Source organism: Hermetia illucens, chromosome 1 (assembly GCF_905115235.1).
Source record: "Hermetia illucens chromosome 1, iHerIll2.2.curated.20191125, whole genome shotgun sequence".
NCBI lineage: Eukaryota > Metazoa > Arthropoda > Insecta > Diptera > Stratiomyidae > Hermetia > Hermetia illucens.
The window spans coordinates 216,026,854-216,052,388 of record NC_051849.1 but is presented as its reverse complement, the minus strand read 5'-3'; positions in this window follow the sequence as shown (position 1 = coordinate 216,052,388).

Here is a 25,535-nt window from a genome sequence, read left to right as displayed (position 1 = left end):
GATCGATCTGTCTGTGGTGCATACGCGGTGAAGAAGTAAATAGTGCGATCAGCTGATATAATGGTGACTTCTTTAATGGCATCACGGAAACCCTCTGAGATGGCAATGCCAACACCATATTGAGTGTGTGGGTTACCAAAATAGAGAAGTTTATAGCCATTTTTACCGCGTTCGCGCTTAATATCGCAGCTTTTGGCACCAGACCATCGGGTTTCTTGCAGAGCGCAGATATCAATGCGCCTTTTCCGAAGAGCTCTTGCGAGTTCCTCGGTCTTTCCAGTTAAGGTACCAATATTTAGCGTGCAGACACGTATTTGTTTTGTTTGTTTTGTTTGGACTAACTGGCTTACGTCCTGACGTTGTCCATGCGCCAAGAACCCTTGCCCATTTCTCGACAGGACCGGGGCCCGTCCTGCCGCATCGACTGAGGTGGACGCCCTAGCATTTCTTCGGGGCTTGTGGCTCAATCCGACCATCATGTTTGGAACGAAATTGTATGCATTTTCTTGTCTCATTTCTGGTTGCACGGTGCAATACACGGGCAGGCATAATACTATATGTAAGGTGATTCATCAAAACGTGGAGAAGAATGTGAACTACATATGACGTCTTGAAAGAGCGGTTGTCGTCCCATAATATTGTCAGCTGCAAGTATTGTACCTAAATTCTTCAAGGCTGATGTCCTGGGGCTCTCACACAGTCTAGTTCAATCCATACAGAAATATACAATTTTGAATACGTGTCCGATGTTGCGGGGAGTTCTCAACGGATTCTCTCACTAACCTATCACGGGCCACCACCCTTTATCTTAGGTAAGTAGCAGTAGTAGATGGAATCGTCCGAACCTAAATGCTTGGCACTTAGTACTAGTATTAGGTAAAATCCGGCATCCCCCGAGATTGTGATTGTAATTTTCAATTATATTTCATCTCTTCACCGGAAATTCTTATGAAATTGTATTACAATTGTTAAATAAAGAATCGTAGACGAAAACAACTGAAGCAACGCAGTCCTATCCAATTTAACCAAGTGGTAAATAGTTAGCCGTTTCTCGTTGAGTAATGATGCCAAAATGTGACGTTCGACCTAAAAAAAAAAGGGTTTGGTGAACAAAGAATGGGGGTTCAATAAAATAATCCACTTACATTCTGAACAAGTCGATCATCAACATCTGGAAGGTCTAGTATTCGCTCCAATTGATAGCGCACTTTTTGCGCTGATTCCCCAGTTGAAGAAGTTACAATGACGAAGAGAGCCAGTTCGCAGAATACAGCAATGGCTGAAAATATTTCCTCAAAAGAGGTATGATCTTCGTTTGACGCATCGGTTGTATGAGCTACAAATCCATGATATAGTTGTAAAACAGTATTCCAATAGCAACCAGATACTAGGGCTAAATTATGGTAGTGAAATTTCGCTTGTCCTTCCATCCAGATATCATATGTTGACTTCCACAGCGACATAATTTCATCAACTTCATCGCTGACTTTGCAGGACAGTTCGACGTCCATTGCTTTTCTTCGAGCACCTCCAAGTCTCCCATCTAACTTCACCATAATTGTTTGCACTTCTCTAGCGCAGAGGTCGAAACTCTGCCCAACAAACATCATGAATCCGATAATAAAATTCACCATTGCGTCTCCTAAATTTATGGTATAACTGGAATAAACCCATGATATGAGCTCCCAAGAAGTTGTATTGGGGATGGTTCGGAATAATCGAAACAGTTGATGTATCCTTTTCAGGAGGTCAATAAACGCCTTGATGGACAGGTAAATGAGAAAGTTCGTGTCAAAGATATTGTCTCCCATTCGTAAACACATTTTTTTCTTGATAGAAAGACCACGGTTCACCAAGTCAATGATCCGGCTCTGGATTATTACACTCCAGCATAAGACCGATGCAGTCCAAGCAAGCAGAATCGCGAGACTTAAATTAGTAACCAACAGGAAGGCAGGCAGTTGAAAATATGTCCATTCGTCATCTGTTAACTTAAGGACAAATGCTGGAACCGCAGCAGTGAACAATATACTCACAAGGAAAGAATAAATCCTTCTTGCCCTTGAATGGAGGACTTTCCCCGAAGTTTTATTGTAAGAGAAGGCGGATACGCCTACTATCTGTGAATCCACGAGTCCTATCTTTAGAATCAAATGACATATTCGATTCACTGCGTTCAGCATATTTCGTCGTCGGCAATTACCCCAAAACTACTCATCTGATAGTGCTGATAGTAATTTGCTTTTAAAAATTGATATCATCATTTCCATTACCGTAATTTAATCCTGAAGTGCATAGGTGACTAGTCGATTTGGAATTAATATCAGTAAAGGAAAACGGCTCGACTAATTTCAGTGGAACTTCGATTAAATTTCATTAATTTATGATATATCCCTGGCTTTGTAATTGCCCAATATTATCCTTAATATGAAGTAGTGAAACATATGGAACATATCGAACCAATTTCGATAGAAATTACGTAGACCGGTCATTACTGTAAGGAAGGCTAGTCGCATCATACTAATACCTCGATATGCAACCTAAACAACAAGTGGTTTTTCCGGAAGTAATCAGCAGCCCCTAAAATTTTCCCGTTTGCTTTCGATATTTTTAGGCCAGTAACTTGGTAGCGAATTCTTTGAGGGCTACCAAAATGTACACAGGTAGGCCCTCGCTTTGCTTCTTTCTGTAGTTAACCCACTTGGAACTTTTAATAAGATCGTATCTTATCTATGTTCCAACCAAATTTTCCATGTGAAATAGTATCTTCTCAAAATATCTCAATGAGAAATATTTGTATGTGTGTGCATTGAGTTTGTTTTAGCCTCTGGAAACCCGACAAACCAAATACGGTGATATCTTATATATAAAAATCAATTGCTGTTCGTTAGTCTCGCTAAAACTCGAGAACGGCTGAACGGATTTATCTTATCTTGGTTTTGAAATGTCCGTGGAGGTCTAAGGAAGGTTTAAAAGGTGAGAAAAATTCGAATAATTGCCGGTAAAACCCTAAAAGCAGCATATAAACGTTTTTTTTCTAAACAAAATTTAGAGTCAATTTGAACTATTGATATTCAATAAAGTTCAATCACTCACTGTGTTCATCGGATCTCATATTACAGCTATGAAACGGACAAATTTTTTAACGCAACTAGAAATATTTGACAACCAAGTGACAATCTTTTATTTCTAAAAAGACAAAAGGCATCAAATGTTTCACAGCTCAGAACATGTTGTATTGGAAAATAGAATTTCTGTTTTTAGTATTTTTCTTTCTGATCGTTTAAACCTTCTCTGAATTTCCATAAATATTTCAAGATCAAACTAGACTACCTAGACCTAGACTAGATATTAAGTTTTGTTACAAATTAAATTTCTGAACGCAACGATAATATTTGACATTAGATTTGACAACCAACTAATATGTCAATCCATCCTGTTGCACTTTAGAACACGGAAAAAAGTATTACGATATTGCGTTACGATATCTATGAGTGCGCGAGAACTTTCTTTACTTTGGCGATTCTTTGTGATAGTGACATTCCAGGTAATGTGCTCTTTTTAAGGTTTTGTGTAAACACAAAACCTTATTAAAATCGGTTTACTGTCTGTCTGTCTGTCTGTCTTTTTTTTTTTTTGTGAGGAGGTGGAAATCTTCAAAAGACTCTGGCCCGGGCACGCCAGGGTGTGGGATTTTTACCCACTAAAACCACCCCCGACTCCCCCCCTACCACGTGGAACCACCTTTAGGTATTACATCACGGGGCGGAGTTAGCTTACTTTAGCTAGGTCTCCTTCCGTCTTCCCGCGGGGTTCGTAACCGCGCCTTCCTCACTTCTTCTGCTTTTCGCAGTTTCTCCTGGATTACTGCGATCATGGAATTGATCGCATCCCATTCTTCCTGGCAAGCTACCATTCTCCGGACAACATTTTCCGGTGATAGCACTTCACCTAGAGTTTCCTCTAGGTTCCTCCTTTCTTCCACGAACCTAGGACATTGGAAGAATACGTGCGTTGGGTCCTCTGGGACCCCGCAGTTTGGATAATTAGGTCCGGTGTCCAATTTAAACCTGTACAGGTATTGGCGGTATCCTCCATGGCCGGTGAAAAACTGGGTGAGATTATAATTGATCTCGCCATGCTTTCTCTCCAGCCATTCCCTGATGGAAGGGATCAACCTGTAAGTCAAACGACCCTTTTCTGACTGGTCCCATCGCTGTTGCCATCTGGTTATGGCTTTCGGCTTTTCACCTGCGATAAGGGAGAGACGGACCTGGTATTATAAATGTTCATCATTTCGGTTGCCAGGATGTCAATCGACATCATTCCCCAGATGACGAACGCTACATCGTCTGAGACGGTCCTGAAGGCAGAACACACCCTTAAGGCTGTTCTTCTGTAAACCGTAAAACCTGCAGCGCGTTTCCCCAATCTGGGACTGCATACAGCATGATAGAACTCACCACCCTGGCTATGAGCAGCCTGCAAGTATGCCACGGTCCTTCCACGTTCGGCATCATCCTTGCCAGAGCAATACTCGTGGTGGATGCTTTTTTACAAGTATGCTCTATGTGCTGCTTGAGTTTTCCGTCTATCATCACCCCCAAGTATTTGATGGCAGGCTTGGAAGTGATGATACTATTCCCGATTCTGACACAGGCGTAATTTCTTTTGCGGCGCTTAGTGATGAGGACCGCTTCCGTTTTTTCCTCCGCGAGTGCCAGTCCAGCACTCCCTAGCCAAACCTTAACAACATAGATTGCTTCGCTTGAGTAAAACTCAGCATCCTCGAGATGCTTTGCGACCACAGCCAGTGCTATGTCATGGGCGTAACCCACCGCCGTGGCCTCGTCCGGGACCGGAAGGTTAAGCACATCATTATACATGATGTTCCACAGTAGTGGGCCCAGTACAGAGCCCTGTGGGACACCCGCGGAGACAACGTACTCCTTGGGTCCATCATCGGTATTCTACCACAATGTTCGCTCATGCAAATAGCTATCTATAGTAGCGGCGAGGTAGGTGGGAACACCAATCGTCGCCAGAGATATAATATAAGGTATAAGGTTCCAATTGGCCGAGTTGAATGCATTTCTCACATCCAAGGTGACCACCACACAATATTTGCTGGTAGAACCCCCTCCGTGAATTGCATTTTAGGCCAAGCCAGTAACCATTTTGATGGCATCAATGGTTGATCTGGCTTTATGGAACCCATACTGCCTATTTGAAAAGCCCCCTTGGCTCTCGACGACTGGGAGTAGTCTATTATAAATAACCCGCTCCAACATTTTCCCCACAGTGTCTAGAAGACAAAAGGGTCTATAGGAGGACGGTTCCCCTGGCGGTTTGCCAGCCTTAGGCAGCAGCACCAGCTTCTACCGCTTCCATGGTGCTGGAAAGATACCCTTGGACATGTAAGTTTCAAACAGCTCTGCGAACATATCCGGTCTACATTTCACGGCAAGTTTGAGGGTCTTATTCGGTATGCCGTCCAGACCCGGGGCTCTACTGTCTCCTATTCGACTGCAGATCTCCATCAACTCGTCCCTGGTGACTGGTGAAATCGGCGTCACATTCAGGAGACGCTGGGAACTGTTAGTACCTCGCTCTTGCTGGGGAAATAACCCCTGGATTATTTTCAACAAGAGCGTAGGAGATAGGTCTGCCTGTCTGTCTGTCCGTCACACGCATTTTTCTCGGAGACGGTTGTAGCGATTGGCACCAAATTTGGTAGAAAGGTGGGAACTGTGAACGCTCACGCATATAGTGAGTTACATCCTTTTACATCGAATTTAAGGGGGGTCCCCATACATGCAAAAGGGGGGTGTACATTTTTTTTCATCAAATATAGCCATGTGGGGTATCAAATTAAAGGTCTCGGTTAGTACTTTCCGAAACCGGTCTCATTTTTGACATTTGTTGAACAGGTGGGGAGTGCGGAGGGTTCAACGTGATAATTTTTTTAACGAACCCATTCTCAGAAACTAGTCAACCGAAAAATCTGAAAAAAAAATCAGGGGGTTGCCACTAGATGGTGCCTAGGCTCCGAAATACCCTCCATACCGATACCTGTTCAAATAATGTTAATATTAGTATATTACTATAATTTTTAGTAATTGACAGGAAAACCCTCTTAAGTAGTGGTTGCCAATCTTTTTGTCTGCCCGATATATACCTTCGGGCAATCCGAGCAGGCGAGTTTATAGATGCCGCTCATCTCTTCCACCGTTTTTGGATCTTTTTCCCCCGCCAGCTGGGTTTTTAGCTGGTAGATACGGCTTGAGCGTAAGCGCTGATGACTTGAAAGTCCTAAAGCAAGTAAGAAAGACTAACCAACTGGATGCTTACGAAAGCTGGTTCATCAACAAACAACCGGTTGACACTAGGTTGAACTCAGATTTGGGTAACTGCTATTCCCCATTGTTTAGAAAACTATTAAAGTAAAATAATCTCGTCTTGTTTTAGGATTGATAAATTAGCTATTAGGAAGTGAATTAAATATTCTTTTTCAAGACCTAGATATAAGTTTTAAGATACATTAGCTATTAGGTGGTTAAATTAAATATTTATTTTCTTTTTCAGGACCTAGATATAAGTTTTTAGTCGTAATTATAATATCATAGTATAGAGTAGTATAAATAGAACATAATGTCTATAGATGAGCAAACTTGTTTGCACTGATGAAGGGAACAAGTGGTTCCCGAAATATCGGTATTTGCAAGAATAAATACCCACACCAACGAAAAAGAAACAACAAGTTTTATTATTTCAATTAATTAATCGTTGGAAACACCGCATAATTTCACTCTGGTTTGAGTGTTAATCCAAAAAGGGAGTCCGTGGATCATAAAGAGTGGGAGCAAGTTGCTTTCCATTTGGTCTGGTCCGACATCAAGTGGAGGCAGAGTTAGGACTCCTCAATCCCTAAAGAAACTCCTTGTAAAGTCGTCAGGAATGTCTCTTCCTCGAAAGCTCCAGTGAACTGAATAGTTATCCTGGTTTTCTGCTTTTGTTGATTACTCGACTGTCCCCTCCTACGTTCCTAATGTTGAGAACGATGGCCTGATGGTTACTGCGGATGTAGTATTTACCTATCCGCCTGCTCATCTCTCTTGCTAACGAGGCACCCAGGTAAGTCAGATCGAGGATTAAGCCTAGCCCTCTGTTTTGGGAGGTGGGCACGCATCCATCTTTAGTCTGTACGATGTCCAGCTCCGCGAAAGTTTCAAGCAGGTTTTGGCTCCTAGTATTCGGCTGGCTGGCTCCCGGGAATGTCATTGTTTCTTGAATGGCTTGCGGTCCACTAACGTGATTATCGCCAAGTCCACATTCGACTGTCGAATGGTTTGCGAGAGCAAGTCTTGAGCTTCCTCGCAATGGTTGAGATCGATTTGTATCAACCTCATAAAGGCTTACGATTCAGCTGACTCCTATATGTCGAGCACCTGCCAACACCTGCAGCGTGACGGTTTTTCACTCCCTTTTCGCTTTGCACAACATGCATCATGGATCTCCTGTGCAGTCTTTGATAAGGTGGCCCACTTCTCCACACTCCCTGCACCTTCTTGACCTATCGTGCTCACTAGTAAATGCTGCTGCAGAAGCGATCGAAATCGCGGTATCTGAAGCATCTCTTAAGAGGTATTTGCTCTCTCAGTCGGGAAACGACCCATGCAAATCTTACTTTACCCGCGGCAGTCAGTTTAATCCCCGATTCCACCGGCAAGTTAATAATAGCGGTCTGTGTATTTTGATATACCTTCTTCATACTTTTGATCGCACTTTTTTGTTTCTAGCTAAGGTTGAACTGTTCCCTTAGCGTAGCACCGATATCCTCTCGTGATGTGACCTCGTCTAGGTCTTTGCACCTGATTACTATCTTTCGAGCTTTCACGTCTGCTTATTCATCTAGCACCTTCTCTACCTGACCGCGAAAACTATCCACTGTCTTCTCGGTAGATTTGTTTAGTCCCAGCATCAGATCCCTCTTTTGTGTACGTCTGATACGACTCATACTACCGCACAGGTCTGCCAATTCTGGATCGGCTTCGACTTTCTAATGGATAACGGTGTAGGATATATCTGCTTTCTTGAAAATAATGATTACTTCCGGACGAATCTTCATTTTCTCCTTCTCCCGCTTTTTTGCCGCCCACCTTTTTTCCATTGCTTCTATTTACGAGCTATAGGCTGTTCTCCTTTTATCAAAGTTGGAGCCGAAATCAAAGAACTACCCGAAACTGAGGCTCAGTTTTCTTCGGTGATGAGCTTTTATTCTTCTTGGCCGCTTGTTGGGCACCAAGGGATTCACTTATTGCATCCTTCCTCCATTTGCATGTGCTCTGACCTATCTTATGTTGAGGAGGCGTCACCTGCGTCTCTCGGATGACTTTGCCGCATGACGCTTGGCTTTTTTTGTTCTCCACTGCCCTAATATAGGACAACTTAATCCCAGGTATCAGAACCCTGATATTTTGGCGGATTTTACGCCTCTCCTTATTGAACTCACAGAGTTCATTTATGCATTTCTCCAGTGAAACAAACACTGTTGCAGTTTGCTGCCTTCCTCGATCGTCTTTTACAGTATCGATAGTTATGTCAGTCCGAGACTTCCCAAGTTCGTTTCCGAGTCCCGTGGTGAATCTGAACTGCCTAGGGATAATGTTGCCTTCCGTGGTGACCTCCCAACTTTTGAGCTTTTGCGAAAAAGATCCAGAGTAGATGTCATTTCCACTTCACTAAGATCTCTTACAGCATTAGATTCCAAAGTAGCCAAGTTTCCCACTACTGAGGTACTGCGGTCGGTGGATATCGACGGCCGAGAGCCCGCTTGCACACACCCAAAAACTGCCGGTATGGTTTCCAAAGCCCTGAGCCGTAAAAAAGCTACTTTTCTCGTCCTCCATAATTGATTTCATTTTTGGGTGTCCTTGCCATAGCCAATTTATATCCGCGGGTGGACGTTTACTTCTTACCTACCCGGCACATAGGCCTGCCCATGCACGCACATCTCCTGAGGTGTGCATGTGGATGCCCAAAACGCACCGAGTGTTCCCTTCGACAACTCCAAAATAAGTCAGGAAATCGGTAGCTGGACGCTTCAGGTATGAAAGGTTTTGTGTATTTCTTATATAAAAATATTTGTCCCATATCCCAGAATATCCACTTTCTCGTGATACTGACGTTGAAAGTATTGAATTTGAACGGAAGCGACAACTTCGACCTATTATAAATTTGTTAGTAATAGTCCGATTTCCACCAAACTTGGCACGATCATGCTATATGTCATAGCCTAGATTGCTGCAAAATTAGGCTGCACTTAAGAAGGGCTTATCTTTATGTAGGGTATTTCGGAGATTTTTCGGTTGGATAGTTGAATATGGGTCCGTGAAAGAATGGATCACTTTCAGCCCCCCGCACTCAGTACTTTTCAAACAGATGTCAGAACTGATTGGAAGCTACGAAACTAATGCATGTGACATTAATAATTACAATTTGCAACGCAAATAGTGCTTTCCGCAGTTCTCAAAACGAATTCATTCAAATTAATTACATTCAACAATAACTGCCGAAAACGAGAATCTCCGCCGGAAATGACGTAACAAACTTATCTGTCACGCATCCCAAAAGTTCAATTTTCCAAACTTTTTCACGAGTTGGGGAAAAAGAAATGTCATATTTGTGATCGAAATTTGATGCTTACTTAGAATTATCCGATTTAAGTCAAACATTCGCAAACTTGTTGCCATTTAGAAGACAACTTCATTATCTCCCTCTTATAAAACCCCAGCCAGTTTTTGCAATCCTCTTTTGAGGCCAACTTAGTAGCACCAAGAGCGTTTTGCATGGACCGGAAGAGATGGCCCGAACTATACGGTGGATGCGATAGGACCTCCCATCCGAGCTCCCGTAGCTTCTGGCGGGTCATCAAAAATATATGAGGTCGAGCGTTGTCCTGGTGCTCTTGCAGTCCCTCGGCGAATACAGTCGGTGTTTCGCTGGCGGCTGCCGGGGGAGGAGTCGACTCGCACTACCTAGCAGCCGCGGGCCTGAGATGGCGAAGGCTTACAAGCTTTGCCAAGTCAAGGAGAATTTGGCCCGCTTATAACATAGCCCGATCACGAGAGCTCCTGTGCCAGACGCGTGCAAATGCATTCAAGATTACGGCGGTCTGCACGGGGCACTGGTCCATAGGGGACCATGCCGCTAAGCTCGGCTTACCCTACAACTCGCATTGCCGAAACTGTGGGAAAGGAAGGGAAACCCTCATGCACTTTCTCTGCGATTGCCCAGCTCTGGCTCGAGTCAGGCTGCGGACACTGGGCAAACCATTCTTTGGGGACCTCAGAGAGATTTCTAGCTGCAGGGTGGGAGAGCTGCTTTCCTTCGTGAATGCTACGGGCTGGCTCTGAAGATCGGAGCCGGCTGGACTTTGCTTCCCTGTTCCCATAACAACAATCACGGTCTTAGGAGTTTGTGGCATCAAAACGACGCACCAAAGCACTAATTGAGCTCCTCGGAGCGGCCACTGATACCTACCTCCATGTTAAAGCGCTAAGTCAAAAGTAGCTTGGATATGTAGATGAAGGGATTCATTTGTAGAACATACAATAGTTCTTGTAGTCCTAATTAAGGAGGTTTAACATCGCAACTTCCCACAAAGTTTAAAATACACATTTCTATTTCACCTTCAACTTAATAAAGATAATTTTTAAAGCTTGTTTATGGTTACTTTATAGCTGAAAACATATTTAATGCCTGGCCCCCGCTATGAATCTAATTTAAACAAAAGCAGAGTTTATTACGCCTGAAATACTGGCAACCCAAAAGCTTAATTTATTGAGATAGAAGGCGGTTTTATCTAGTCTTAATTAACCCCTCTTGGAATCAAAAGAAGTCAACCTTCCTTGCCAACGCAACACAACTCAAAAGAGCTGCCAGAAACTTTTCACGAACATGGACTACTTTCCTAATGTCCTTTTGCTTCATTCGCCGATTACGACCAAACGTTTCAGGTTCATTTTAAAGCTCCAGCTCGAGTTCCACTTGTTGTTTTCCAACCAACAAAAGCATGAAATTATCCTTTTGTGGACTTTCTTATTCTCCTTATCACAAATCCCAGATGCGGTATGGCAGCATTAAGGCGACTGTACATGCTTAGGCATGTGGTCCTGTGAATAACAAAGGACGACGGAAAGGAGCAAGAGTAAATTCGTTGCCTCGTTTCATGTCGAAATGAAGAAACGGAATGAATGAATGAATGAATGAGTGAACAAACCATCCTGGGAAGTAATCTACTTGAAGGAGTCGTGGGGGGTCATGGGGTCGAGTGGTGGAGGTAAGAATCAAACTCATCACAAGGCACATGATGACGCTGCTCGGCCTCAGTACGTCATACAGAAGAATCCTTTTATTCAGGGCTTGTCTCAAGCAGTTTCACAATTTCTTCCGCTTGCTCAGTCATTTGGCAGAAATGAATAGGATTAGACGGTTCAATCTATTTTATAAAAATCGTTTTGTATGAGTTAACATTTTTCAAGTCCTTGCACTGACCTCAAAAAAACCATTCAAGGAGGTCCTCCAGCTCTCTGCCTTACTCGAAAACTGCATTGGAGACACCTACTAGTTCCCACAAGTCCCTGGACTTCGTTTAGCTTCACACCGACAGGTTGCTAATCACTTTTTGTACATAGTTTGGAGCTCAAGCCAGGATACTAACCACCTGTAAATTCTGCTTGCGTCATCTGATTGTTTCCCCAACACTACTCACATCCAGGTCTCATCCGTACACATTTGCTTCATTTCCATTAATGCAGAAGCGTTCAGGAGTAGATTTTCATGTTTACATTTGTAAATTATTCTAACTGTACCTGGGGATAACACCAAATTTTCCGGATAATGGATGCATCTCTTGGTACGCATAACACAAGTTTCGCCCATCCTTGCCAACCATTGTGAATAGTAAACAGGAATGGAGAGCCGAAGATAAATGAAGTTGAGGCAACAAAGCGGGTAACGATACCTCGAGGACTCATCGCGATTTCAATTCATTATGGAAGTATTTATTCTTGCGGCCCTAAATATGTCGGTGCTGGAAATGACTACGTTTAGAGGCTTAGTGCGATTATAAATGTGTACAAGGATTAAGGTGAATAGATTAACTGATTGCATACGGAAGTAGTTAGTGCTGGATTCTCTGGATGAATGTTAATTTTATTATCCAAGGAGTTTATGAGTGCTCAAGTGCTTATCAACAAGCGCTTGGAACGATGTAGATACTCTCATCTCCATAAACTGTACGAAACGAAAGGAACAAATTACTGTAATCAGCGGGAGAAGATGAGGGCGGGAGGATCAGCGTGCCAAAAAGAAAATTGGCATGAAAGCCAACTAACAGACACTATGCATTCAGATTTCCTTGCGCCTTAAGGTTTAACATTTATTCAAAGTAGTCCCTGCTTTCCACGAAGCGTAATCCATTTTCCGCTGAGAGAACCACCGGAATGCATCTCGTAAGTCCACCGGCGGTGGGGTGCTAATTGCAATAAAAGATACACTCCCCACCGAACTTGTCTTCTCCTCCTCTAGGTTTCCTCTTGATTATGTTGCTCTTCGTGTCTCCCTGCCCAACTTCCTCCCGCTCATTGTATCTTGTGTGTATGTCCCTTGTGCTAGCTCTTCTCACCTGTATGATGAATTGTTTTACAGTTTGTCTCAACTCCTTACCGTCAGATTCCCTTCCCTCCCTTTCTTCCTTTGTGGTGATTTCAACCTCCCCATGTCCCACTGGCCTAATCATCCTAGCTTTCCAATTCCTTCCAACAACCTCTCCCACTCTTCTCTCCCACTTTCTTCCTTTATGAACACTTGCTCTACCCTGAATTTCAATATCACTAAAAACTCCTTGGGCCGCACTCTCGATCTCTTCCTTTCCAACCTTCCTGAACGCCACCTCTCTTTATTTCCTTGCACATCCCCGTATGTCAAAACTGACGCTCAAACACACTACGCAAGATGTTTCGTGCTTCTAAGAATGCCGCGGACCTTGCTCATTTTAAGGCTATACGCTCTACTGTGAATTCAAAGGTCAGAAAAGCGCGTAAAAGGTACTTATTTGGCGTCGAAGCCGCCATTGCCCGCGGTAACTTAAAACCCTTTTGGTCTCACGCTCGCAATTCCCGTAATCCCACTCAATCTCTCTCTTCTTCTATCAGCTTCGCTGACTCCACTGCCAACTCCCCACAACAATCCTGCGACCTTCTCTACACCTACTTCTCTTCAGTGTTTTCTCCCTCGAGCCCTCCACCCTCTACACTTCTCATAATTGCAGACTTCTCCGAATCTCTAGCCATTCCTTTGCTTACACCTTTCTTGGTTGAGTTCCTCATTGGTAATCTTGACCCCAATGTCGGACCTGGCCCCGATAGGCTCCTTAATCTCTTCCTCCTTAACTGTAGAAAACACATTTCCCTCCCCCTGAGTATAACCTACAACAAAATTCAAGATGAATGCTACTCTGGAAAGAGGCTCTCATCATCCCTATCCTCAAGAGCGGAGACCCTTTCCTTGCTGTGAACTACCACTCCATTTCTCTTCTCTCTTCTTGGTCCAAAATCCTGGAAAGATACGTGAACGACTGGTTGACCACGCACTTCATTATCAAAGAGCAGCATGGTTTGGTGAAACATAGATTAACGGCTTCAATCGTTCTGGTCTTTATCAACTTTGTTGCTAAATGCTTGAATTCACGACAGGAGGTACATGCTATTTATACCGATTTCTTCAAAGCCTTTGATACAGTTGACCATAACATTCTCCTCTCTAAACTTTCATTACTTCCCTCCCTCAGTCATCTCTTCGCTTTCCCCCTATCTCTCATACCGTTTTGCAAAGTTTCATTTCATGGTTACTCGTCTCGTTCCTTCTCTCCTTCCTCTGGTGTTCCCCAAGGCTCTATACTTGGCCCGCTGCTCTTCCTGTTTTTTATCAATGACCTCGCCTCCATCCTCACCTGCCCGTATTTGCTTTACGTAGACGACCTTAAATTGTTTGCCTCTGTTTCCTCTCCGTTGGACTGTGCTCTCTTACAGTCCAACCTTGATAATTTAGTCCGTCGGGGTTCGGTCAACAAACTAACACTGAATGTCAACACATGCCACTGGATGCGCTATTCCCTTAAACCCTCCCCAACATCCTTTTCCTATTCTCTCACTGGACAACCCCTTTCACTACTAACCTCCTTCCAAGACCTGGGTGTAATATTCGACGACAAACTTCGTTTCAATTCCCACTTCGTTGACATCATTAATAGAGCTTCCAAAATATCTGGTTCTATCCTCCTCCGATTTTACCTCAATCCAGCCCTCCTTAACACTCTTCAATTCCATTGTCAGAAACATCCTTGAATGTTGTTGTGTAGTCAGGTCCCCCTTCCGCATCCGCAAGTGCCGCGCTCTTGAACGTAAATTCACCCGGACTCTCTTTTACAAAAAGAACCTTCCACGGGTTGATTATCCGTCACGACTCCGCACCCTCAATCTCCCCTCCCTACAGTGACGCCGTATCTTCCTTGATATGTGAAATCTTTTCAAACTCTCTCTGATAATCTGCTCTGTCAACTCGAATATTACTTTCCGTATCGCCTCGTCTCGTAACACACATAGTACGGACAATTTTGATGTAAACTTCGCGGAGCTCGAGATTTACTTCCACTCTCCGATCCCGAGGCTATGCCGGCCCTACAATGCCCTACAGCTTGGGTCCTTTGACTCCATTTCCCTCTCTAGCTTTAAGCGTAAAATAAGCCATTCACTTGCTCCTCCCTCTGAGGACAATATGTAATAAGGCATTTGTGTTCTGTGTATTGTCTTCATTAAATAAATAAATAAATAAAGTCAGGAGAAAAACTTCCAGAAGTAAGCGATTTAAATATCTCGGATCAATGCTATCAGCCAACGGTGAACTGCCTTATAAAAATGCTCCACACATTAGCACAACTATTTCGAATGACGTTCTAAAACTAGCAAAGATGTTGCGCTGGATCAACGACATTGTAGAGGAGCTACAGGGTGTGAGCGGCTAAACGGAGGTACAACCGAGCTACATACCAAAATTACACGACTGAGCAAGTCGGAACACACCTGCCTGAGCAACTCGCCTACTTGTCCGTATCAGAATTGGAGCGACGAAGCCAATGTAGGTCTCGTGACAGTCAGAAGCCACGCGCTTTAATCACGTGCTCGTCGGTCTGGACGAGGAGTTGATTAGGCTCATCGCCGACGTGTTCGAAGAGTGTTCCTACACGAAGTTAAAGGCACCCTCATCAATCGACTGACGGTAAGCGAGTCAAGAAAGCGCATCCGAGACCGCAACGAGTCCTGCAGTTTGCTGGTGCCACCGAATCTTTGCCGATAACACAAAGAAGGGTACCAGGACGTGCAGGTTCACAGCGTCAAAAAGCTAAACTCGTTGGGAACTCCGGCATTGGCGACCCAGTTCTAGGCTGCCTAACCATCTACGACCCTTTGAGCAAGCACTATTACCTAATCGACACAGGCGCTGATGTCTCGGTCCTCCCGGTATCACTGAATCACAAATCGATCCCGCAACAACTGAAACTGGCGGCAGCAAACTCCTCAACCATACACAGAAGGCGGGTGGACGAAAGTCTTGGACTTCGACGAACGTTTTCATTGCGTTTTGTTAAAGCGGACATCTGCAGTCCCATACTACGCAGATTTCCTTGGCCACTATGGATTGCTAATAGATCTGAAGAACAGGTCTCTTATTGACCCCGCACCCTCGCGCAGGTCTTCGGGAAAACTTGCCACCTGCTCAACCGTCATTTTTGAAGAATTAGCGGACCCTCGCATTTGCACGCTCCTTCAAAAATGCAGTCACATAACAAGTGAAATTAGTCTTAGCCAACTAAGCATGATGTACAGCACCATATTCGCACTACTGGCTCCCATATATTCTCGAAGGCGGATCCAGGCATACTTTGCAGATTATAAAATAGCTGCTGGTTTTCTCCACAACACATAGTCCCAAACAACGGCGGATGGAGACCATGTGGAGATTACAGACGCCTGAATGTTCAGACCATTCAGACCGCTACCCCAAATTGCCGTCTTTTCACGGCCTTGGACTTAGCCAAGGCATACCGTCACCCTGTACCTTCTGAAGGCATTCCGAAAACGGTAACGCGGATACCCTGCGAACTCTTCGAGTTCACATGGATGAATTTTCATCTCTGCAATGCCGCACAAACTTTTCAGAGGTTCATCCACTCTATCCTATGAAATGATGATATTTTGGTTGCCTCTTCCTCTGTGTCTGACCGTTTGGAACATCTGGAGTACACTTTTCAGCGTCTCTTTTCAGCCAGTCTTGTACTCAATGCAAATTCCATCAACAGCAGGCCACAAGATTTCCCCAGAGAGAATCCTCCCAGGCCCAGGCAAGTTTCAAGCCATCACAGATTTTCCGCAATCAAAAATAGTCATGGATTTGCGAAGGTATTTGGGAATGTTAAACTTCTATCGTGGTTTCTTGCCCAAAACCGGTCAATATCAAACGATCCTCAATGCCTACTTACCTGGACGCAAGACCAAAGGGCCACGTGTTATTGTGTGGTCTACAGAGGCCGCCCAGGTATTTGAACTAGCCAAACAACAACTGTTCGGATGCTACACTCCTGGCATTCCCTGTATCAGATGTACCCCGTCTTCATTGATGCCTCAGACATCGCAGTAGGTGCTGTCCTTCACCAAAAGGTGAACCAAATCTGGCAGTCGTTGAGCTTCTTTTCCAAGCAATTGAATATAGCTCAACAGAACTACTGCCCCTACGATCGTGAGCTATTAGCCCTGTACATGGCAATCAAATACTTCCAATATTCCCTAGAAGGCATGCCGTTTACGAACCACAAGCTTCTTACCCTTGCTTTTAAGCAGAAAAAGCGCCCCTCGCCAACTTCGGCATCTGAACTTCATAAACCAGACATTCAACACGCCTTCAGATATCCAACATGCCTCCGGCAAGAACAATGTAGCTGGAGATGTCAAAATCCCTGCCACGGTCTATTTTCGGCAATTGCCGAGGCACAGAAGGGTGACACAGTGCTTCAGACAACTCCAAATACAAAGTTCGGGAATTTTCCTTTTCAACCTCCGAAATACTCTGCGGGAGCAAGCAAGCAAGCATTCCATGCAGTACACAATCAAGCTCATCCAGGCATCCGGACAACGAATCAGTTTGTCACTAGCATATACTTCTGGCCCTTAATCAATAAGGCAACGAGGCCCTTTGTCGGAAATGGATCCCACGCTTTAAAGTTTCAGCCGAAGTTATTACTGACCAGGGAATGCAGTTCCAACGTACCCTGTTCTGGGAGTTAGATAAACTTGAAGGCTTCAAATGCCATCGAACGACTACGTACTACCCGCAATCAAATGGGATGCTGGAACGCTGATAAGTTCGCACACCACTGAGGTGTGGGCTGTGAAATCCATTGAAAGTATTCCCTGCTTGTTGCAAAAGGCTAAAAGGATTAACAACCTACAAATTTTGAAAATCTGTGCTGCCGAAACGTCGACAACGCCTCGGATAGGAGGTGACCTCACGGCATGGTGCTTTTGTACTCTGGTTGGATTGTTTCTGACAGGTACCATCGACTTTTGACAGACAGGCAGTGCAAGTTTCTAATCCAGGTTAAGGAGCATTCGTTAAGCAATGCACCAACGGAGACTTCCGATATAGTGCAAGAAGATGCGAGTAATTACACGCAGTTCAGGGGAGACTTCCTGAAGGTGACATTCTGATCGTAATGGGTGATCTAAATGTCAAGTTGGTCTTTGGAAACACCTTGTTCGGCCATATGACGTTAAAACACTGCCTTGGTGACTGTAATGAGAATGGGGTGAGATTTGTATGAGTAATAGGATTTGCCTCCTGGAGGTTTTGTCTCCTGGAGAACAACAGAGCCGTTGCCATAGGCTTCGAAAGAAATCACTACCTGGTAGTCGCTTACATTTGCATGCGTGTTGCGTATGCTGATTATCGCAGGGTTGGAGAGCTAAGACCCCCAGGTTCAACATCGACCACTTGTATGATCCAACTGTGGCTCGACAATGGGAGGTCGTCTTGTTGATTAAACGCAGATGCCCTTACAAATCCACTAAAAATACTCTTTTCTCCGGTGCTACACAGGTCGTCGGTAACGTCCTGAAAGGGCGTCAAAAGATCTGGCTGACTGCGGAATCGTGGGAGCAGATTGATAAACGGAAGGACACTCTAATACTGGGCGAAGTTCCGCGTAGTGTAAGCGGTGACAAAAGGGAATTTGTTGTTGCGTTGGTCAGGGAAGCGGAACATGCTACAGAACACAATGATTTCAGAAGTTTATATCGGACCACGAGGGAACTTCCTTGTTATCGCAACTCTTTCGATGGTCCTGTAAAGGACGTTACAAGTCGACTCCTCATCCACAATGACGATCACCTAAAGAGGTGAAAAGAACACTTCACCACAGTTTTCAATCGTATCACATCCGGTGAGGGTCCTCCTCTTGTGGATGAAATGGCGAGTCACCATGACATGCGGATATGGACTGTTCCTCTAAGCAGAAGAGATTTCGGCCATCTTGGAGTAAATTCGCTGGGCTTGATGGTCTCCCTGTAGAGTTATTCATCGCTACAAGATAGTATGAACAGTATCTGGAAAGCTCTGGAAGCGTTCAGGAGTAGATTTTCATGTTTACATTTGTAAATTATTCTAACTGTACCTGGGGATAACACCAAATTTTCCGGATAATGGATGCATCTCTTGGTACGCATAACACAAGTTTCGCCAAGCATTGTGAATAGTAAACAGGAGTGGAGAGCCGAAGATAAATGAAGTTGAGGCAACAAAGCGGGTAACGATACCTCGAGGACTCATCGCGATTTCAATTCATTATGGAAGTATTTATTCTTGCGGCCCTAAATATGTCGGTGCTGAAAATGACTACGTTTAGAGGCTTAGTGCGATTATAAATGTGTACAAAGATTAAGGTGAATAGATTAACTGATTGCATACGGAAGTAGTTAGTGTTGGATCTTCTGGATGAATGTTAATTTTATTATCCAAGGAATTTATGAGGGCTCAAGTGCTTATCAACAAGCGTTTGGAAGGATGTAGATACTCTCATCTCCATAAACTGTACGAAACGAAAGAATCAAATTACCCATAGAACAGAAAAACACCCAAATTGGATGATAAAAGATAGAAGATCTTATATGCGAAGAGTCACTGTAATCAACGGGAGAAGATGAGGGCGGGGGGATCCCTGCGCGTGTCAAAAAAAAAATTGGCATGAATGCCAACTTTTCGAATATCTCACTGAAATGTGATTTCCATGCGCCTTAAGATTTAGCATTTATTCAAAGTGGTCCCTGCTTTCCACAAAGTCAGGGGAGAAACTTCCAGAAGTAAGCCATTTAATTATCTCGGATCAATGCTATTAGCCAATGCTGAACTGCCTCATAAAAATGCTCTAAACATCAGCACAACTACTTGGAATGGCGTTCCATAACTAACGTCTTGTGTGGTCAATACATCAATGAATGTATCAAATCCAAAACGTATCGCAGCGTTGTCCGCCTTGTCCACTATGGTTCTGAGTGCTGGTTGATATTTAGAGACAATGAACGACGCCACTGGGTAATGAAAAAACGATGTTGCGTTGGATCAATGACATCTGCAGTATGTGAGCTTCCTACCAAGATCACACGGCTAAGCAACTCGAAGCACACCTGCCTGAGCAACTTGCCTACTTGTCCATATCAGGATGGGGGCCACGAAGCCAATGTAGGAACCGGTCTCGTGACAGCCTGAACCCAACCGCTGACCGTACTAGTCAATTTTAATTAAATTAGTTAACTAAACTATCCGTCCCTCCTCTTTTCACCAGCGGGCCTGGGGTATCACTACGCCACACGATTTATCACGCGCTTGTCGATCGAGACGAGGAGTTGATTGGGCTCATCGCCGACGTGCTCGAAGAGTGTTCCTACCCGAAGTTAAAGGGGACCCTCATCAAGCGACTGTCGGTAAATGAGTTAGCAAAGTTGAATCACTTGCTGGCAGAGCTCACATTAAGCGACCACTCTTCCTAACTCCTGCGTGAGGTGAACCTGTTGGGCGGGGACAAGGTCAGGGTAGAGCTTCTGAAGGTTACAGCGTCGTTAACCTTCTACGACCCTTCATGCAACGCTATTATCTAATCGGCACAGGCGCAGACGTTTCGTTCCTCTTGGTGACGCCAAATCACAAATTGATCCCGCAACAACTCAAACTAGCGGCGGTAATCTCTTCAGACATACACACTGACCGCCACAGGCAAGTGAACATAAGTTTGCGTCTTCGACGAACGATATCATAACGTTTTGGCTATAGCAGACATGAGCAGTCCCATATTAGGCGCAGACTTGCTAGGCCACTATGCTGAGAGATCTGCAGAATAAGTCTCTTGTTGATCCCGCAACCTCGCACAGGTCTTCGGGAACTCTTTCTACCTGCTCAACCGTCAGCCTTTCTATAATTTTTGAAGAAACAGCTAACCCTCACATTCATGGGCTTTTTCAAAAAAACAGTGACATAACTACCGAAAGAAGTCTCTCGCAGCCAACTAAGCGTGTTATATAACACCATACAGCTCCCATATCTTCTTGAAGGTGCCTTCAGTACCACCCCAGAAGCTCGCTGTTGCTAAGAAAGAATTAGACATACTACTAAATCAGGGTATTTGCAGACTATCAAATAGCTGCTGGTCTTCTCCACTACACATGGTCCCAAAGTCAAATAGTGAATGGAGACCATATGAAAACTACAGACGTTTGAATGCTCAGACCATTTCAGACTGCTAACCCATCCCACTCATTCACGACTTAGACTTAGCGTCCCATCACATCCCTGTAGCTCCAGAAGATATTCGGAAAACGGCAATATGCACCCTCTTTACACTCTTCGAGGTTCACACGGATGACTTTTGGGCAGTGCAACCTTTTCAGAGATTCATCCACTCTGTTCGGCGAAACCTTGACTTTCGTTTCGTGTACTTGGATGATGTTTTAGTCGTCTCTTCTCCTGAGCCTGATCATTTGGAACATCTCGAAGACATTTCTCAACGTGTTCATCAGGTCCGTCTTGTGTTTAATGTTGAAAAATGCAAATTTCTTTAACAGCAGGTGAAGTTTTTAGGTCACAGAGGCCGTTCGGTATTTAATCTAGCCAAACGATCGCTGGCGGACGCTACATTCCTGGCATTTCCTCAACCATAGCCATATTCATCGATGCCTCAGACAACGCAGTCGGTGCTGCCCTTCACCAAAAGGTGAACCAAATCTGGCAGCCGTTGAGCTTGTTTTTCCAGCATTTGAATACAGCTCAACGGAACTGCGTATATAGAATCAAATACTTCCGATATTCCCTAGAAAGTCACAGTATTCACAGACCACGAGCTTCTTACCTTTATTTTTAAGCAGAAGCTCCACAAAGCGTTCCCTCGCCAATTTCGGCATCCGAACTTTATAAGCCAGTCTACTTCAGACATCCAACCCGTCCCTTGCAAGGTTGCAGACGCTCTGTTATAATTTTCAGAAGTCAAAATCCCTGCTACGAATGATTTTTTGACATTCGACGAGGCACAAAAACAATGATACAGTGCTTTCGGGAATTTCCCTTTTCGGTTCAACCTAAAAAATACTCTGCGGGAACACTGAAGAGAAACCTATTCCGGCTACTTTTGGCAAGGAAGCTCATCCAGGCATCCGGACTACGAATCGGTTTGTCACTAGCAAATATTTCTGACCCTCAATCAATAATGATTTTAACTCCAGGGCCATAGTGCATTACATGCTAGAAGTGTAAAGTCAAAAAGCAGGTACACAAAAAAGTAGGCTCATTCCCTCGGTCTACCAAGCGTTTTCGCACGATCCACATCAATGTCATTGGCTCTTTGTGAGACTCGCAAGGCTTCAAGTATTGCCCCACAATCATCAATAAGTTCACGTGGTGGCCTAAAGCAATACCTCTGGCCGACATTTTCGCACAATCGTAGGCCGATCCCCTTTGTCAGAAATGGATCCCACGCCTTACAATTCCTGCCGAAGTCATAACTGACCAGGGAATGCAGTTCCAGTCTACCCTGTTCTCGGAGTTAGACAAACTTACAGGTTTCAAACGTCATCGGACAACTGCCTATCACCCGCAATCCAATGGGATGCTGGAATGCTAGCTTAGGACGCTGAAGGCCTCTTTAATGGCACACGATGACTCTTTGTGGTCGCAAGTTCTGCCTTTCGTTTTACTTGCCTCCGTATAGCCCATTGTGAAGAGTTTGCCACCAGCTCTGCTCAGTTAGTATACAAGGAGAACCTGAGACTGCCTAGCAAACTTGTGCTCGATACTGGGTCAGCCCTTTCCACCACTCGGCGTTTGCGTTTGTTCCGGGACACCATTGCCAAGTTAAAATCACCCCCGCCATCACGTCATTCTTCGACGAAAACTAACGCCTCCATCCCTCCAAGGACATGACGTCTGCACACACGGCATAGTGCTATTCAGGATGTACTCTTAGTCAACCCCACCCAGATAAAAAGTTGGCGCAGCACTGAGGTAGTGACTTTTCTGAGAGGTATGGGTTGTAGAATCCGTTCAAAGAATTCCCTGCTTGTTGTAAAAGGCGACTAGAAAGAATAAATATTAGTGGGCTAACAACCTGCAAGTTTTGAAACTTTACTGTTACCAAAACGTTAACAACACTTCGAAAAGGGACTGACCTCACGCCGAAAACCTTTGGCTACTAAAAACGGAGTATAATTGGTTTCTGGAATGTACGCACGCTCCTAGAGAACGTTAGCGAGGGTTCTCAGAATGCCGGCTTTCCCCAATTCGAGCGGGAATTCCAATGATATAAGGTGGACATTCTGGGCCTAAGCGAAGTAGGATGATGGGACTTTGGAGAGTACTCTTCTTCTTCTTGAGACAACGTACTTTTGTACTCCAGTCAGATTGTTTCTAACGGCTACCGTAAGGCGCATTTGTTTCATCTGGACGCCGACTTCTGACAAACAAGCAGTGCAAGTTTCCGATGCAGGTCAAGGAGCAATTGTACAGTTCTTTGCACCTACGGAGGCTTCCAATATAGTGAAAGGGGATGCTTTCTACGAGTAATTACACGAAGTTCAGGGGAGACTTAATGAAGGTGGCATTGTGATCGTAATGGGTGATCTGAATGTCAAGTTGGACTCTGACAACACCTTATTGGACATATGACGTGGAAACACAGGCTTGGTGACCGTAACGAGAATTGGGTGAGGTTTGTGAGTAATCAGATTGATCAATTTGTGATCAGCAATAGATTTAGAATTTGTCCCCTCGATGTGCATAAAAGCAGAGCCTTTGCCATTGGCTGCGAAAGGTATCATCACCTAGATAGTTGCTTACGTTCGTTTACTTCTCGCAGGATTGGAGAGCTGCGACCCCCAGATTCAACATCGACTACTTGTATCATCTAGCGGTCGTTCGACAATAGGAGTCGTCCTTGCCGTTCGGAAGGCAGATGCCCTTAGTAACCCGCCCCAGAATATCGATGAACATTTTGCGGCCACCAAAAATGCTCTTCTCGGGTGCTACACAGGTCGTTAGTCACTCTCCGAAAAGGCGTCAGAAGATCTGGCTGACTGCGGAATCGTGGAAGCAGATCGATAAGCAGAAGAGATCTACGATACCAAGCGAAATCCCAAAAAGTTCAGTGTTCACGGGAGAACTTTCGATTGTCCTGTGAAATACGCCACGTCTTCATCCACGATGACGAGCAATACAGTTGTTAACCGTATCACATCCGGTGAGATTCCTTCTCTTGTGTATACAATGGGGAGTTACCATTCCATGCCGAAACGGACTGTTCCTCTAAACAGAGGGGAAATCATTTCGGCCATCAATGCACTCAAACGGAGTAAATCTGCTGGGCTTAATGGTCTTCCTCTAGAGTTATTTGTTACTGCATCTTTAGATACTGCATGTCTGCTACTTTTACTCATGAGGAAATCCTGGAAATCCGAGAGTTCAATAGACAAGAACATATTTCTCCAATCATTTCAACTACGCTCATAACATTTATTTGCTCTCTCTCCTTCTCTCGCCAGGACATCGACCTTGACAAAGTGGCTTTGGATTTGGAAAGAAAAACCAGCAAAGTTGAACTGAAGATAAACATCAGCAAAAGGTTCTCTGTGTGACGGGTCATAGCACTCTGCCTATCTGCATTAATGAGCAGAAAATCGAAGGCGTCGGTCTATTTGCATATCTGGAAAACGTGGTTTTTGCCGACGGTGGCGCCGAGCTGAATGTTTCCCGTTGCATTAACAGCGTTAAATCCTTGCCTAAAATCTACACAAGCAGTTATCTCAACATCCTGGTCAAATTGAGACTGTTCTTCGCTAGTGTCCTTTCTGTATTGTATATGGGAGTAGCACATGGAAAGTAACCCTCACTGACGCTCGAAGATTCCAAACTTTAGTCAACACTATCTACGTCGTTGGTCTGATACTGTCTCAAATCAAGAACTTGGTCGGCGCACAGGCCTGGTATTCGTACGCTATATAATTGGATGATAGAAGTGGCAGTGAAGAGGTCACACATTAAGGAGGGGCACTGCTGGCTACGGTATGCAGTGGAATCTATTCTCCCTAGATGGCGGACGGATAGGTGACCCCGAGAGCAGCTGGCACAGAACAATAGAGGAGGAGTGCGAGCATCTTGGGAAATCCTGAGAGGAGCTGAAAGGCATTTTAGCTCAAGCACTTCAAGAAGGGGCGTCGCGTTATTAGCTAAGTCATTCAGTTGAAACCACTTTTCTCGAGTGGCTGACGAGCGGGTCGTTCTAGGAGAACATGAAGCAGAACAGTAGAAGAGTAGTATAGGCTTCTCGGGAAAATCAGAAAAGCTAAAGCGCGTTTCCTCAAGCTAAGAGCGATGGCACGAAGGGATGATAAATTCCATTTAGGAGATATTAGTCACAATGTGGTTTAGAAGAGGATGACCGATTCCAGAGCAGAAATTTTGGTCAGAATTGTGAACCCCACGCATCATTCTAGGCTGAGCTTAAGGAGGAGAATAGGGAGGGGATGGTTACCAGCTACACAAAAGGAAGGTCTACTTCTGTATTCCTTGAGGTATCAACGAAAAGATCTTTTTGAAACAAGACTTAATTTCCACATCAGATGCCAAGTGAGAAGAGAGGAGTGAGGAAGTTAGAGAGATGTCAGCTGTTTCAAGGGTCCAATCTCAGAAATTACGCAACCGAATCGCAACCATGCAGGTGTACGTATACCATACCAAGGCCTCAAAGTACTCAGAAGTCAACTCGTTACGTATTGTCTGCATATGAATACAAAACTAACTTTACCAAAGAATGACATTCTGAAGGACTCAAGTCAGGAAGACAAAAAAACTGAGCCTAAAAACCATAAAATGTTTTCAAATGTTTT